Below are 15,682 nucleotides of genomic sequence, written 5' to 3'. Positions count from 1 at the left end.
AGGTCAGCAACTAGTGATCACCACTAGATTGGTTTAACTGAACATTGACCTTATGTACTCTAAATACAGATTTCTCCTTAGATAACTTTTCAGTAGAGTTAACACAATGTCCTATATCAAGCCAACACTTGTAACATTTCAGGTTTTATAAATATACTTTTATTGATTTTATAGAGGAAATGAGAGGGAGAGAGAAATAGAGACCTCAGTGATGAGAAAGAATCATTGATTGGCTGCCTTCTGCACACCCCACACTGGTGATTGAACCTGCAATCTGGTCATATCCCCACCTGGGAATCAAACCATAGGTTCATAGGTTGACAGCCACTGAGCCATACCTGCTGGGCTAACATTTCAGATTTTTTTTTTTTAGAGTATCTTACATGTGTTCAGTTGGAGGTTGGCTTCTGAACTCATATGTAACTCCCTGGGTAGAATTTCAACTAAATATAATTTTACATCATCTTATTCATATTGTGACCATGCAAGTAATATGATCAATCTAAAGACTATGTTTTTGGCCAAAACCTGTTTGGCTCAGTGGATAGAGCATTGGCCTGCAGACTGAAAGGTCCCAAGTTCGATTCCAGTCAAGAGCATGAGCCTTGGTTGCGGGCACATCCCCAGTGGGGGGTGTGCAGGAGGCAGCTGATCAATGTTTATCTCTCATCGATGTCTCTAACTCTCTATCTCTCTTTCCCTTCCTCTCTGTAAAAAAATCAATAAAATATATTTTTTAAAAAGACTATGTTTTTGGAGTCACATAAGCCTAGGTTTAGGTTCTTGTTCTTGACTTCATAGTTTTGTATGCTAGGGTAGGTGTCTAAACCTATTTGAGTCTTAGAATTAACATTTTAATGAGGAAAAAACAAAAAACAAAAACAAAAAAAAACGCTTGCCTCCAAAAGTTGTCCAAAGCATTAAATGATTTTTTTAATATAGAAATAATTTTAAAAATTAAAATCTTAGCACTGAGTCTCAATTTTTTCATGTTAAAAAAGATGTCAATACCTATTTCTTAAGTAATTTGGTTTCAAAACCAAGAATGGAGGTTGAGTTTTCTTAAATGTGTTACCATCAATGAAGACAGTGATATTTTATCCTTCATTCATTAAAATTATTAATGTATTGATAAAGAGGTATACCCCACAGATTCTGCCCATTATCCAGTATCTATGCTTAGTGCATAGTTGGTGCAGAATAAATAATGTCAACTATCTGACAGTCCTGGAATCAATACCCTAGTTTAACAACCTAAATTTGTCACAAGCTAAAACTCTGAAGAGTCTGCTATGGCAGTGACATACACTTTTTCTACCTCATATGGAAACTTACGAGGGAAAAGAACTTGGATCCACACATTTAAAGCTTGCCTGCTAAGTCAATTAAAAATAAAGTAGGTAGATCCTTTCATGGTTTTCCTTACTCAGATATATTTAGTATAAGTTGCTTGACTGACATGAGAAAAAGAAAAGCCATTCTCTACAATAACTATTGAGCAGTGAAGGGTTTACACTTCTAGAGATCAGCTGGCATAGTGAATATGGACTTAAGAGCTTCCAAGGATCACAGTACCATGTGCAGAAACAAGGAGAGAAAGGGTGAAAGGAGGGAAAGGGCAGTTTCAGGAATAGCTTCCTTCTTCAGACCTTTCCCACCTAAGAGCTGCCTTATTCAAAGTTTTCCAACAAAGCTCAAGAAGAAAGCCATTTGTGTCAGAAACATCTCTGGTGCTGAGTACAAAGAGAAAGTCTCTCTTCCTCACTATGCTCCACCTGGAAATGAAATGGGAACTCTATAATGAGTTATGCCAAAAGCATTCCTTCATCCAGCTAGCCTGACTCCCACATAGAGTAAATTCTATCTGGGTCAGCCAACTATTTAGCCCTTGTCTTATGTTTCTTCATTTTATCTTAAGCACTCTTCAAGGATTTACTGGACTTGGGAAATGTAAGGCTCTTCCTCTTATAGCAGTTGCATTAAAAGCGGGAGGGAGGGAGGGAGAGAGGGAGGGAGGGAGGGAGAAAGAGAGAGAGAGAGAGAGAGAGAGAGAGAGAGAGAGAGAGAGAGAGAGAGAGAGAGAGAGAGAGAACCCAATAAATAGGGAAAAAAGAACTGGACTATTAGAGTAATGGCTGCTGCTGATGAAGTAATAAAAGCGGAAGTCTGATAGGAAGTAAAGAATGAGTGTTGCATTTAGATAAAATGATCCAGGAAGGTCCTCCTGGGTAAGGGCACCAGGACCTGAATGGTAAGGACTCGAGGAGGCATGTCCTTGGCTAGATCAAGGAACAGAAAGAAGAACATTATGTTGAGAGTACAGTCAATATGGCTAAAGGTGTGAGAGCAGAAGATGTCAGATCAATTCGTTCCTCATAGGTCATAGGAACTAGTTTAAATGTTATCAGAAGTGTAATAAAAATATTTGTACCTAACTATTCACTTATTTTTATTCCATGTGGTTAAATATTCTGTAATATTGAAAGTTCTTTTTCTAGTGTTTTAAGCTCTATAGTCAAACCCTTGGTCCCTAAGACTGTCAAATTGCAAGAGAAATGGAGAAACATAAAAAGAATTTTAATAAGATTTATTGACACTTGCAAATTGCAAGCTCTTGAGTGGAAAACTTTATTTCTTTGTAATACCTTTACATTTAGTATAGAATAAAGAGTAAAGTCTTTTTTTTTTCCTAGATGACTATAATGAGGACTTTTATTTAATGTATCAGAAATTATACCATTATAAAGGTCCTATTTCCAAAGAGTGATTGCTAAAATGCATGTTCTTCCTTTAAGGCATGTTTCTCATTTAAAAGCACTTAGCTTGGCAGGAATGAATGAAATGGTTAAGGGAATTGGTGCTAATTAGGAATGAGGAGCTCACTAGATACTCTAGTTTCCTTTTTCTTCTTGGCATGCTTTCTATGAGTTTTATGCACACCATTGGTCTTTATTATAAAGTCTTTACTGTTTTTCAAAAACATATTTCAATTATATGTTGCTTTGATCTTTACAGCTACATTTATTTGCTGTTTGTCTACTTAGGAGAAGTAAAAGTTTTGAAAGAACAAGAAATGTTGGGCCATTTTATTAAGGCATAACATATCCAATAAGAAACTTAAAAAAAAAGCACACACACACACACACACAACACAAAACATGGTGGCGGTGGTGTAAAAGAAACAACAGTTCTGAGGTCTGTGTGTTTGAAAGTTGAGATTTGGCATGCTTTCAGTTTCATTTTTACTTTGTGCTCTGCTGGTTCTTCCTTAGGTACACTTGAGGCCAGTGGGACACATGCTACATTCCTTTTTTATCCCTCCAAGAATTTTTTGGAACTCAAGATTATTAAGGAGATGTTAGGAAGCAATGAGTTTTTGATGGTGGCTCCCAGACTGTCTTGGGGAACTTGATGAGGCTGTGATTGCTGTTGTGTTGCTGCTCTTTATTCCCATTCATTAGGCATTGTTTGGGCCTTAGCATTGGCTTTGGCTATCAGCTTTTGGATGTGATCCGCTAAGTGATCAAGTGCCTTTGGTGATGTTTCCTGGAGGCAGCCCACTCCCATTGCATAAGATGCAAGTGAATGAGCTAGATATTTTCTATCTGATTTTTGGTATTTCTATAGTCCCTGGCTACACATGAAAACGGGCATGTAGGCTTAGGATCCCTTAATGCAAGGTGACATTAAAACCTCAAGGGATAGTGAAAGCTCTCCAGTTGTTACCTCCCATGGGGAATGAAATCTATTGGTCAAGTCATGCTTCATCCTGAGTAGCTGATCCAAAGCAAAGAAGCAGGGGTAGAAGGGATGGGCACTTCCCCAGACAGAGCCATGGACATAGTGGAAACTGTGAGTTTCATCTTTTGGGATTTAGTGGTTATAAAGGTAATATTATAGATGTTTATAGGAGATGTCATTAGTACTAAAATTATTGTATTAATCTCAAAGTATAATGTAAGGACCTTTAGTAATATGAATACTGAAGAATCAGTGCAATTTATTCTCTTTCCTTTTCACCTTTTCCTGCACAGTATTAAAGAAGGTCTTTTGTTTGTCTGCTTCAAATATGTGGAGATACAAGTAAACAGTAAGAAGATGATATATTTACATTTCATTTATTTAGTGAAAAATTATCTATGAAGGGAAGGGAAAAATAGGGGAAGAGAAAAACTACAGATAGAAGGAATGACATTTTGGAGGACTTTGGGAAAATAGAAAGTAGAGTAACTGCTACATGGTGTGGAATTTGGGGAAGGCCAGGGGTTTTAGGAAAGTTTACTGTGTGAAAACATAAGGCAGCTTGCTGAATATTGTGCCATGCACTTTTACATCAATTTCTTTGTATATGCCAACATTTCAGTAAAGGCATCTACATTTTTCTTCAACACTCTTGGAGCTAAAATTGTGCTGCTTTCTCATGCATCAGCATGCTGAGATGGGATCTTTCTATTTGACAGGCATATAGATCAAGATTTTGATGGAAGAGCTTAAAGTACTATATCAATAAATTAGGTTATCCAGGTAAAATAGAATATGTAAAGACTATAATGTAACTTTCCCATATTACACCGCCATACAATAAGATCTTTCTCTATCTAGGGCTAGACAAAGTCAGCTTTACAGTTGTGAATACGGGAATCAAATTTATTCTTGTGTTATTATTTATTTATTAATTATTGTATTACTTGTCTTTATTATTAACCTACTTTTCCCCTTCTCTGAAGATTGCTTTATGCTGGTATGTTTCAGTGTATTCTATTAGAAGGTAGCATTAAAATTTAGTAATTCATTCTCCTCTTTGTGGACAGCCAGTTGTTTCCAAAAGCTTTTTTTATGAACAGTATTGCAACAGTACCCAGTTAACTAAACTTTTTGGTATATGCTAATTTTTATTTTTTTGCTTGCACAAGAAATGATGAGAAATAAATTGTTTGGAAAGAGAAGAGTCAGATAAGTGATGTCTAATGTCTTCTGGAACTGAAATGCCAAATTAATTGAGGCAAAGCAAAGAAAGAATCCAGCTATCTAGAAAAAAAATGAAGAGCTTCAGCATAGAAAAGTTTAAAAATTAAGCCAGGAAAACTTAGAAAAGCATTACAAGAAGAATCAAGAAAGGGCTCCCAATCCTGGCCTGGTGTCTCAGTTGGTGGGAGGATCATCCCATACACTGAAAGGTTGCAGGTTTGATCCCCACTCATGGCATGTATAAGAGGCAACCGATCAATGTGTCTCTCTCTCTCTTCTACTCTCTCTAAAATCCATAAACAAATCCTCGGGTAAAGATTTAAAAAAAAGAAAAAGAAGGGGTTCCCTGAAGTCTACACTATAAATGGAGCAGTGATATGTAATGTTATAAGTGAAATAGATGTGTACTTGGTTCACATATATACAAAGTAATGTAGTAATCAAAACATGTCAAGAATGAGAAAAAAAGAAGCTAGAGAAGATCCAAATAAGGGTAATAGTTAAGTTCCATGAGACTCAAATTTTGTATGAGAATGGATTCCAAGGATTATACTATCATACTTTAAAAAGTTGAAGACTAATAGCTTATATGGTTAAAGTTAAGAAGTCATAAAACCAAGGGGGGGAGCAGGCGGTGTAAAAAGAGACATTTATCTATTTGCTTTCCATATTTCATATAGCAAGAAACAAAGAGCAGACTTTGAAACACCCTTTGAAACTTGATACTGGTGGTTTTAAGGAAAGAAAGGGGAAATAACAGTCTTTTACTAACAACAATTTGAAGATAGTATGTTTTGTTTGTTTTTTGTATGTAAAATGTGCTTTTTTTTCATGTGCATGATGCATTGTCCATATGAGCTAGGAATGTGTTCAGCTATAAGTAAAAATAATAATAAAAAATGTGTAAAGGCTTGATTAGGCAACAAGAATGTTCTAGAATAGTGGTTCTTAAACCTAAAGTGGGCACTGGAATCACCGGAAGGGCTTGTCAAACACAGAGTGCCAGATCCTAGCCCCAGTGTTTCTGTTACAATAAGCCAGAGAGAGCAATGATAATTTGTGTTTCTAACAAATACATAGGTGCTAGTGATGATACTGGTCCAGGGACCAAGCCTCCAGAAGCACTGAGCTAGAATTGTAGTAGACTGAGGTCCAAAATGTAGTAAATGTCAGCAGGGTCAAGCAGGTTATGGACATGATGAACTAGAATTGTCATTCAACAGAAAAACTGAAAACCAGAGATGTGGGGACACAAGCCCCTGCTGACAGGGACAGCAGTCCACACACTTCTGCAGATCGTATGCTCTGGCTTCAGTGCTGCTGATTTCTAAAGGACAGCTGGAAATACACATTTCCTGTATAATTTCTCCATTTGCATATGCTGAACACTAACTAAAATATGATTTACATAATATGTGAGTCAAGTAAATGTGTCTTCACACTGGATGTGGCCATATGGGTCACCTGTTTATTATTTTTTAAACATGCTTTTATTGACTTTAGAGAGAGAAGAATAGAGAGAGAGAGGGAAACATCAATGATGAGAGAGAACTCGATGCCTTCTATACACTCCCCCTCCTGGGAATGGAGCCTGAAACCTGGGCATGTACCCTGACTTGGAATAAAACCAGTGACAGTTCATGGGTTGATACTCAAGCACTGAGCAACACCAGCTGGGCTAGAGTTGCCTGTTTAAAACCTGTCCAATGGCTAAAAGTATCTGTCCACTCAACACCTTCACTCCCCCACTGGGTAATAACTCAAATCTGCATATGCATCTGATTTGATTGAAGATGAATGTGGATGTTTTTTCAGGACTTCCTAGAGATATAGTCTTTAAGGACTCCTACATCTGCATCTGGTAACAACATTAAAAGAAAGGTTGGCTTTAAGATTATGTTTATTGCCACCTGTATTTCATCTGTTTTGATTTTTTTTTTTTCTCTTGGCCGCTTAACTGTTTTGAACAGAAAATTCTGATAAATAGCCTCACTGCATCTGATAAATGTAAGGTATTATATATGACTAGAGATAAAAATCTTCTATCTTCAAAGTCTAATGCACCAGTCAAGTTAAGTGTTGGTGCCAGTATGGAAGCAAAGTTGAAGAAAACTTACTGATCTGCATGAGTTGTGTACTTAGCCTTTTATTTCTTAGCATTGATTCAGTTGAAATGTGCTACTAACTATCTAATCATCTTCAGCTTCATGAATAACCAGTGCCAAAAATACACCAAGAAATTGTGTTAACACTTTATATAAAAGAATAAAATAAATAAATTTCAGGTCAAGTTTACACATCTTCATTAATGATTCCTAGCAGATTTTTTTGTCTGTTTGTTTTTTGTTTTGTTTTGTTTTGTTTTGTGTGTTGTTTTTTGTTTTTTGTTCTTTGCTATGATTAACAAGTATCTAGTTATGAGAGGCTATTATACAAAATCATTAAAACATGCTTAACTGTACTGTGTTAATTATGCAATGATTAATTATTCTTTATTTCTTCATTAACAGCATTGTAGCAGTAAAATTAGCATTGTTTGTTCCTTTTTGAAGAAAAAAATTATTAATATTAAAAAATGAAAATTCTGGAAACTTAATGTTGTGGAATGACAGTTTTAATTTGATTTTTAAAATCCTATTTGCTGCTCCCCTCAGCTATAAAAGTTTAACCATTATGTCACTGTAATTACATCGACTATTTATCTCTCCTTCCATGGCTCTCTCTGCGCAACAAACGAAGGGCTGGCGTTCGACTGAAGCGCGATACCTAAGGGATCTTACTAAATCTTCTGCTAAATGGAATCTAATAATATAATTTAAATTTCTTCTTGTTTCACTCTCTGCTTTTGAATCATTTCATTATAAAGCAACAAGAAAGTCAGGGGATGCTTAGAGAGCACTGTGGTAAGGGCACTGCGGAATAGAAAACAGGAGGCAATCCAAAATACATACATGTGTTTATGGCCTTGTGGTGTCTATGAAAGATAGACACCTGTATAATCAGCATAGGATAGAATGTAATCATAGATGTGGGGTGGTGCGAAGGCAATATTGGGATGTGGACAGGAAAATTATTCTGGCTAGATTGTTGAATGAAATTTCAGCCTGGCCTCGAACAACAAAAGCAATCACAATGATGACCAAGGCCACGATGTGCTGAACATTTCCTCTGCCTGTAAGATCCTTCTGTAGCCTAGGTCTTTCTTTAAATATTTTTTATTGTTCAAAGTATTACATATATTAGTACATATGTCTCCTTCCCCCTCCCATTGACCTTCCTCTAGCCTCCCCCCTTTACATGCTTGCTAGACTTCTCTGAGTATGGTCCTGCAGTTATCCCATCTCACAGGTGCAAAACCAAGGGCGGTTCTATTAGGTTAGGGCTTCTTAGAGTATGGCCTCAGAGTCAGAAGTGTCCAAGTTACTAGGGAATTTCCTGTACTCTCCTCATCCCAGACTGACTGAGTAGAAAGTTCTGAAAGTGGGACAGCAGTCTGTGTTTTGACAAGTTACCCAGGTGACTAATGTTCACTGAAGTTCAAGAGGCACAGCCTTACATAAAGAGAATAAAGGTGGCAAAAGCATGACGTATGACATAGAGGCCATGATACTTGGCCATTGGTCCCATCTTTGCTGCTTAATGTCCATGTGGCATTGAACAAGTCATTAATGTCTTTAAAGATATAAGCACAAATATGCAGCTTAATTATTTAATCTCCTAATGGAGTATCTATTGCTATAACTACAAATGATCCTGAACATTTTAAAACTATAATATGTAGGTCTTCAATATATGCCTGTTAGTTAAATTAATTTGTTTGGCTCTGTGCATGTTTGTTTAAGAGCCATTGAAAGTGGATAATCAAGGAACATATATTTCTGGAGTAAAATAAAAAATAAAAATCTAGCTTGGCTACCTGAATAAATACGCTTACATCTTCATCGTCTGGAAAATGGCAAGACATTTGTAGTTACCCCTGTCACTGTTTTAAGCATTTAGTGAGATCATGCACATAAAATTCTTAGCACAGGTCCTAATACCACTAACCTTTCAATAAATGACAGCTTTTATTATAGTGATGTCACCACTGTCATCAGCATCATCACTGTCATTGTCATCCTCATCCAAGTGAAGGGAGAAGCACGGATTAAGGCAAGGAGTATGGAGTAGATGGGTTTTCCAAAGGGGACCATTGCTCTCTTTGGTGGCAAAAGCAAGTCGCAAATAACGAGTTGACATATTAAGGCTTTAATATTTATATCCTTCAAAACATTTATTTGACTAATCTCCCCCCACAGGGATTTGTGTGTGCGTGTATTTTCTTCCAACATGTATGGATGCAGCCTATCCTGAATAAATGCTCTTTCTTTTTTCTTTGTTCCCTGTAATTGTTCTAATTTGGAAGACACACAGGCTGTATTCTTGGACTAGACAGCCAAGTCCCTGGGCCTCCCATTCTTTAATGTTCCAGGGAGGGTCAAACAGTCTCTCTCCTGAAGTCACACATGAGCTTATGACTTGGGGCCAGTGGCCAAAGTTTATTATCTTTAAAATGGGGATGATGTTAAGTTCAAGTTTTGTTTTTTTGTTTTTAAGAAATAGGTTTATTGAGATATTTAATTTATTTTGGCACTCAGGGAGTTAAATAAGGCCCCCAGAGCACTGGTGGTAGGTAGTGAGAGTGCAGGAGAGGTGAAAGGTGGATGAGCAGGAGACAGGTTGCTGCAGACCCAACCAAGAGGACTAAAGAAGATGCATGTTTTGGTCCCTAATACCCACCCTGGAAGAGAATTCAGGAACTTTTCAAGTATAATGCAAGGCTATGGGATCCCTGAGTATTAAGATGCTCAAACACTCTTGTGTTATAATCCAGTTTCATTACTTTGGGAAACTCATGTTCCCTTCCCTCTACCATTTGGTTAAGTAAATGAATTACTGACATAATGAATGGAGTGCTTATGTGAGTGCTTACTCTGTGTGAGGCACTGTGTTAATGCATCATGGGAGTGATCGTTCCAATTATTTACAATACTAGCCTAGTAAAGCGAAGATGATTATTCTCATTGTGCAGAGGAGTAAAGAAAAATGGAGACAAGCTAAGAATTTTGCTTGGGAGTAAATAGCGAGCAAAAGGAGTTCTAGCTGGAATCCAGAGGCCCGTGTGTGGACCTGGAAGCTGAACTCTTTTTTTTTTTTAAATATATTTTTATTTATTTTTTACAGAAAAGAAGGGAGAAGGATAGAGAGTTAGAAACATTGATGATAGAGAAACACTGATCAGCTGCCTCCTGCACAATCCCTACTGGGTATGTGCCCACAACCAAGGTACATGCCCTTGTCCAGAATTGAACCTGGGACCCTTGAGTCCACAGGCTGATGCCAAACCAGTCAGGGCGAAGCTGAACTCTTGAGTGTTACCCAAGAAACAGGTGGAAGCAGAGAATTAAGAGTGTCTTCACCTCAGATTAGAATTCTAGGGATGGACCCACCCATGGATTTTCACATATCCCACTCCGGTTTTAATCTACTTTCTGACAATTTCCTTATGCTAAAATCATGATTTTTTTTTTTTTCATAATCCTATGTTTCTAATTTGAAAACATTTCTATAATGCCCTTTTGTATGCCAGCCTTCACCATTCTGGTGTCTGCTCTGTTGATGTATAAAGCATTTAGGAATGCTGGGCATGTCTGCTTATTATAACGAAGAGCAAAATCATATTGTTGTAGTTGGTGCTGCGTATACCTCTGCTAGGTCTAGGTCAAACACAGGATTCTTAGTAGCCAGGGTGTATATTTTAATTGCAACATTGATGAACTCGAGAATGTGATGGAGGATTGGTTTGAAAAAGGAGCCTGTGTTTTTATGTTTCAGATATTGTCGTTTGTTTTACAGAAGGCATGGAAAGATTGATATTTGGCTATAGGGCTAGTTTGAAAATGCTAAGCTTGTGAGCACTTGCTTCTGGCCCAGGGGGACACGTTCTCTACCACCTACACCCACCTGCTCAGCTTCCCTTGTTTTGTAAATCCTGATACAGTAGACAAGATGGGGCACACTTGAAATAATTGTGCTGTCACTGCGTATGGAAATACGTTCACAAGTGATTTAGGAAATGTGATGGTTTGAGTAGTGTGTGTTTTGTTCCTCCACTCTGGGCTGTTTTCCCATGCAGTGTGTCACATCCTCCCTTCCCCTTTGGCAGCTGCAGGGGAGCACAAGCCCTCATGGGGGTCTGGGATAGGAATCCCTGCACTGCTGAATTTCCCCACACTCAACACCAAGCAAGAACTGAGTCAGATGTTTCTACCTGGATGTCTTCCCTACACAGCGAGAGCCACGCTTCTGTCACCAGGCCACGTGTCTTTTTCTCTTTGAAGAATATTATGTCTTCAGCAGTTCATATATCTTGGGCATTTAATGTTGCCGACGTCTGCTTAGCAAGTCAAACCGGTGGACTTGTTAGCATCATCAAATTGTACCCAGGCAGCTGGATGCCCATGCTATGTATGTGCAAGGTCAGACAGAAAGTGCATTAAATCGCTTTTTCAGCCTAAGATTTTGTTCTTGGAAACAGCTAACTCTTATGTGAGCCAAGCAGAAAGGATGGTAATGAAGACTTTCCTGAGACGTTGAAGCTATCATAACAAAACAAAAGGAAATGGTGGACAGGACCCCATTCTGAAGGGATTTTATAGTTACTGGGATGTTAGGTCTGCAGCATGGTGTTATCATATAATTTTACTTCAGTACCAAATTTAGGTGGAAGCTTCTGAAACTTCTTAATGGTTCCAAACATGTGAAATTAACTCAAGTTGGGTTAAGCTGAAATGGAAAATTTATTCTCAGGGTATAGGACTCTGAGAACCCAACTGCAGAGTTAAACTCAGGCTTGAAAGGTACTAGAGCTAGGATTGAAAAGTTGCATGTACTCTCTGTCTTTCTGTATCCTTCTCTTACTCTGCAAACTTGTTTCCACACTTGCTTATCTGTTTATGGGAAGGGGTTTCTGACCTCACCTTTCCCACCATGTACATTACAGATACAACTGCTGGAGGACAGTGAATGTCAATTAGCCTCTTCTTCATCTCCAAATATCTCCATAGTCCTGGAGAAGATACACTAATTGGCCCAGCTCCGGTCATGTGCTCACTCTGGTTGCTCCCCGGAGGTACGCAGTCCATGCTTTCTAAGTGACTGAATGGAGTGAAGTCCCAGTAATGGGATGTCTGACTCTTTTCCTATTCCAACCACCTGAGACTTTCCTTTCAGCATCTCTTTATTACAATGGTCATTTATCATGATTGTGAAATTGCAAATTGTCACTAATCATCTCAAGGAGAGGTACAAAATTCTCCTGGAATAAATTTTAATTCAAATTTAATTTTTTTATAAAATCAAATCACAGGAAAACACTTGGAAAGAGTGTTAATTCAGAAAGAGAGGTCATGGAATTTACCTTGATTAAACCTTAGAAAATCATTCATGTGTTTTTGAAGTGACTTCTTACTGGAGATAAAGTTTAATTTTCTAAAATTTAGGTAATAATGTGAGGTAGTTGAATGTAGAGTACTTTCTAAGTTCTTGGCATTTGAAGTCATTTTTACATGTTGTTAGAGAACAATATAATACATGGAAGATAAACCAGAGGATCTGGCATTTTTGGGTGAAATCTGGATTTTAAAGCAGCTGTCTGCATTCCCATCTAATCTCTGCTGCCTTTATGCACTGTTAAGCCATGCGTCTCTATTTTATTGCTCATCTATAAAATGGGGGTAGAGGCACCTAAATAAAATGGTTGTTGTGTAGTTTAGAGAGACAGTAAATATGAAGTTCTTAACATGGTACCATGTTGGCTCATTTTCATTTATTTCAATAAAATGTTTCAGATACCCAGGTACATAGAAGATTGCTGTTTTGGCATAAAACTCATGCCAAATAAGAGTGAGAATGTCCGGTGGCACATAGATGGACTTTTTAAAAATATATATATATCTTATTGATTTTACACAGAGAGGAATTGAGAGGGATAGAGAGTTAGAAACGTCGATGAGAGAGAAACATCGAACAGCTGCCTCTTGCACACCCCCTACTGGGGATGTGCCCGCAACCAAGGTACGTGCCCTTGACCGAAACTGAACCCAGGACTTTTCAGTCCTCAGGCCGATGCTCTATCCACTGAGCCAAACCAGTTTTAGCCATACAGTGACTTTTATAAGTATGGATCATCTAATTCCATCTTCAATCTCCTCAATTGTGGTTTATAGCAAACATGTTTCTTTACTTGTTTACCCCTCAATGCGTTTTGAGTGTCGCCTCTACTCTGTGACATCAACCAATCCTACTGGCCAAATTAGCCTGTTACTTTTTAAAATCCTGCTGTTTCTATAAAGTGCTATGCAGTTGTATCGGTGTCCCCATAGAACATTAACATTGCACATTGTCCTGCTGGTGAATCCAGGAAGATATTTGATCTATTCTGACACTGGATTTTTGTGTGCACCCTTCTTCTGTTGGCATGCCCATTTATCCTTGGGTCCTTAGCCATCATTTCCAACAATCCTGACTACTTAGGGTTTCTAGCAACTTCTTTTGAGGATCCATACGGATTTATCAAGCCTGAGGTTTCTTTGTTTTTGTTTGTTTTTTCCATTTCCAGGATGTATAGAAAGTGTATCTTTGGAAAGCAGGGTTTTGATGACTTCTTTAAGTCTGTATTCTTTAACCCATAAGAGTGACCCGCCATTTTTATCATTGAAAGTAAGGAAGAAGCCATATTTACTTTCTAGGTACCAGCACAACAACACACACATTGCATGGCATGGGGGATGTTTGTAATAGCTTAGGAAGGAAACATTCCCATCTCAAAAATCAGAAGCTACCTCTATGTTTCAGGCTGTCTTTCCCCTTGCAGAGACTTTTATCCACATGTATAGACGAGTGTATACTGCTGTAGCATTTGATACTATATAAGACAACAGAGGGTTCTAGGCAAATGGAGAGACTTTCATTTCCTTGAACATCTGAGTGATTACAGCATTATGTTTCTGGTGAATGGCAGTGCTAATGACTGTAAAAATATAATGATATACCTTGAGGGATCATTAGGAAATGCAGGTATGCAAGTACATAATTTTGAGATTGATGTCACTGATTTATTTTTAAATGCACATGAACATGTTGTATCAGGCTCTTGCATTTTCAAACCTTCTCTTGCATATCACCTATTGATTTACTACCAAAATACAACAGTAAGCACAGGCTTCCAAGGCTCCTTTTCATAATGTTTTGTCTAAATGAACTCTTAAGGTGTTCCCGAGGATCTTGCTCCTTAGTTGCTGTTATTTTTTATTAATTTTTAGGAACTTTTATTTTTAGACTTATTGAGGTATAATTGGCCAAGGCAATGTAACCTATTTAAAATGTACACCATGGTGATTTAATATATGTATACATTGTGAAAGGATTTCTTCATTTAGTTAACACATTCATCTAAATACCCCTTTTAGCCACAATTAATATGAGCTGCTTTCTGGGGATTTGTGTTCTGCTGGATTTTTTTTAAATAAATCTTTATTCAGATTTTTACAGATGTTCCTTTATCCCCCCCACCATAGCTCCCCTCCACATGATTCTTGCCACCCCCATGCCCTTACCCCCGCCACTATCCTCATCCATAGGTGTAAGATTTTTGTGCAAACTCTTCCAGCACCCTTTATGCCCCCTTCCCCCTGAGAATTGTCAGTCCACTTCCTTTCTATGCGCCTGATTCTTTTAAAGTCATCAGTTTATTCTGTTCATCAGATCTTTTTTATTGACTTGATTTTTAGATTTACTTGTTGATAGATATGTATTTGTTGTTATTTTGTTCATAATTTTTATCTTTACCTTTTTCTTCTTGTTCCTCTTCTTAAAGAAAACCCTTCAGCATTTTATATAATCCTGGTTTGATGGTGTTGCACTCCTTTAGCTTTTTCTTGTCTGTGAAGCTCTTTATCTGACTTTCCATTCTGAATGATAGCTTTGCTGGGTAGAGTAATCTTGGTTGTAGGTTCTTTCTGTTCATCACTTTGAATATTTCTTGCCACTCCCTTCTGGCCTGCATAGTTTCTGTTGAGAAATTAGCTGACAGTAATATGGGCACTCACTTGTAGGTAACTAACTGTCTTTCTCTTGCTGTTTTCGAGATTCTCTCTTTGTCTTTTGCCCTTGGCATTTTAATTATGATGTGTCTTGGTGTGGTTCTTTTGGGGTTTCTTTTATTTGGGGTTTTGTGTGCTTCCTGGACTTTTAAATCTATTTCTTTCACCAGGTAGGGAAAGTTTTCTGTCATTATTTCTTCAAATAGGTTTTCAATATCTTGCTCTCTCTCTCTTCTTCTGGCACCCCCATAATCCGGATGTTGGTACGCTTGAAGTTGTCCCAGAGGCTCCTTACACTATCTTCACATTTTTGGATTCTCTTTTTCTTTTTCCTCTTCTGTTTGGGTGTATTTTGCTTCCTCATATTTCAGATCTTTGGTTTGATTCTTGGGGTCCTCTAATCTACTGTTGTATTTCTGTATATTATTCTTTATTTCAGACAGTGTATACTTAATTTCTGACCAGTTCTTTTCCTTTTTTTTTTTTTTTTTTGCATTCTCATTAAGATCCTTGAAGGTCTCACTAAGTTCCTCGGAGGTCTCACTAAGTTTCTCGGCAGTTTCTAGAAGACT

The 15,682-nt window shown here is 37.7% G+C and overlaps 1 protein-coding gene across 3 annotated transcripts in view; it reads left to right on the top strand.

Moving 5' to 3' along the window:
- TENM2 (teneurin transmembrane protein 2) overlaps window positions 1–15,682 on the top strand; it is a gene marked incomplete at its 5' end in the record, with an annotated part of 1,050,472 nt that overhangs the window by 151,461 nt on the left and 883,329 nt on the right. Inside the window, one exon of one of the 3 annotated variants that reach the window (XM_084884005.1) lies at window positions 12,105–12,139. The exons of the other annotated variants lie outside the window; for them this stretch is intronic. Of the gene's footprint in view, window positions 1–12,104; window positions 12,140–15,682 lie in introns of those variants that run through there. 3 annotated transcript variants of the gene reach the window in all.

This window comes from Pipistrellus hanaki, assembly GCF_964339955.1.
Source record: "Pipistrellus hanaki genome assembly, chromosome: 5".
NCBI lineage: Eukaryota > Metazoa > Chordata > Mammalia > Chiroptera > Vespertilionidae > Pipistrellus > Pipistrellus hanaki.
This window is presented reverse-complemented; position numbering and strand designations above follow the sequence as displayed.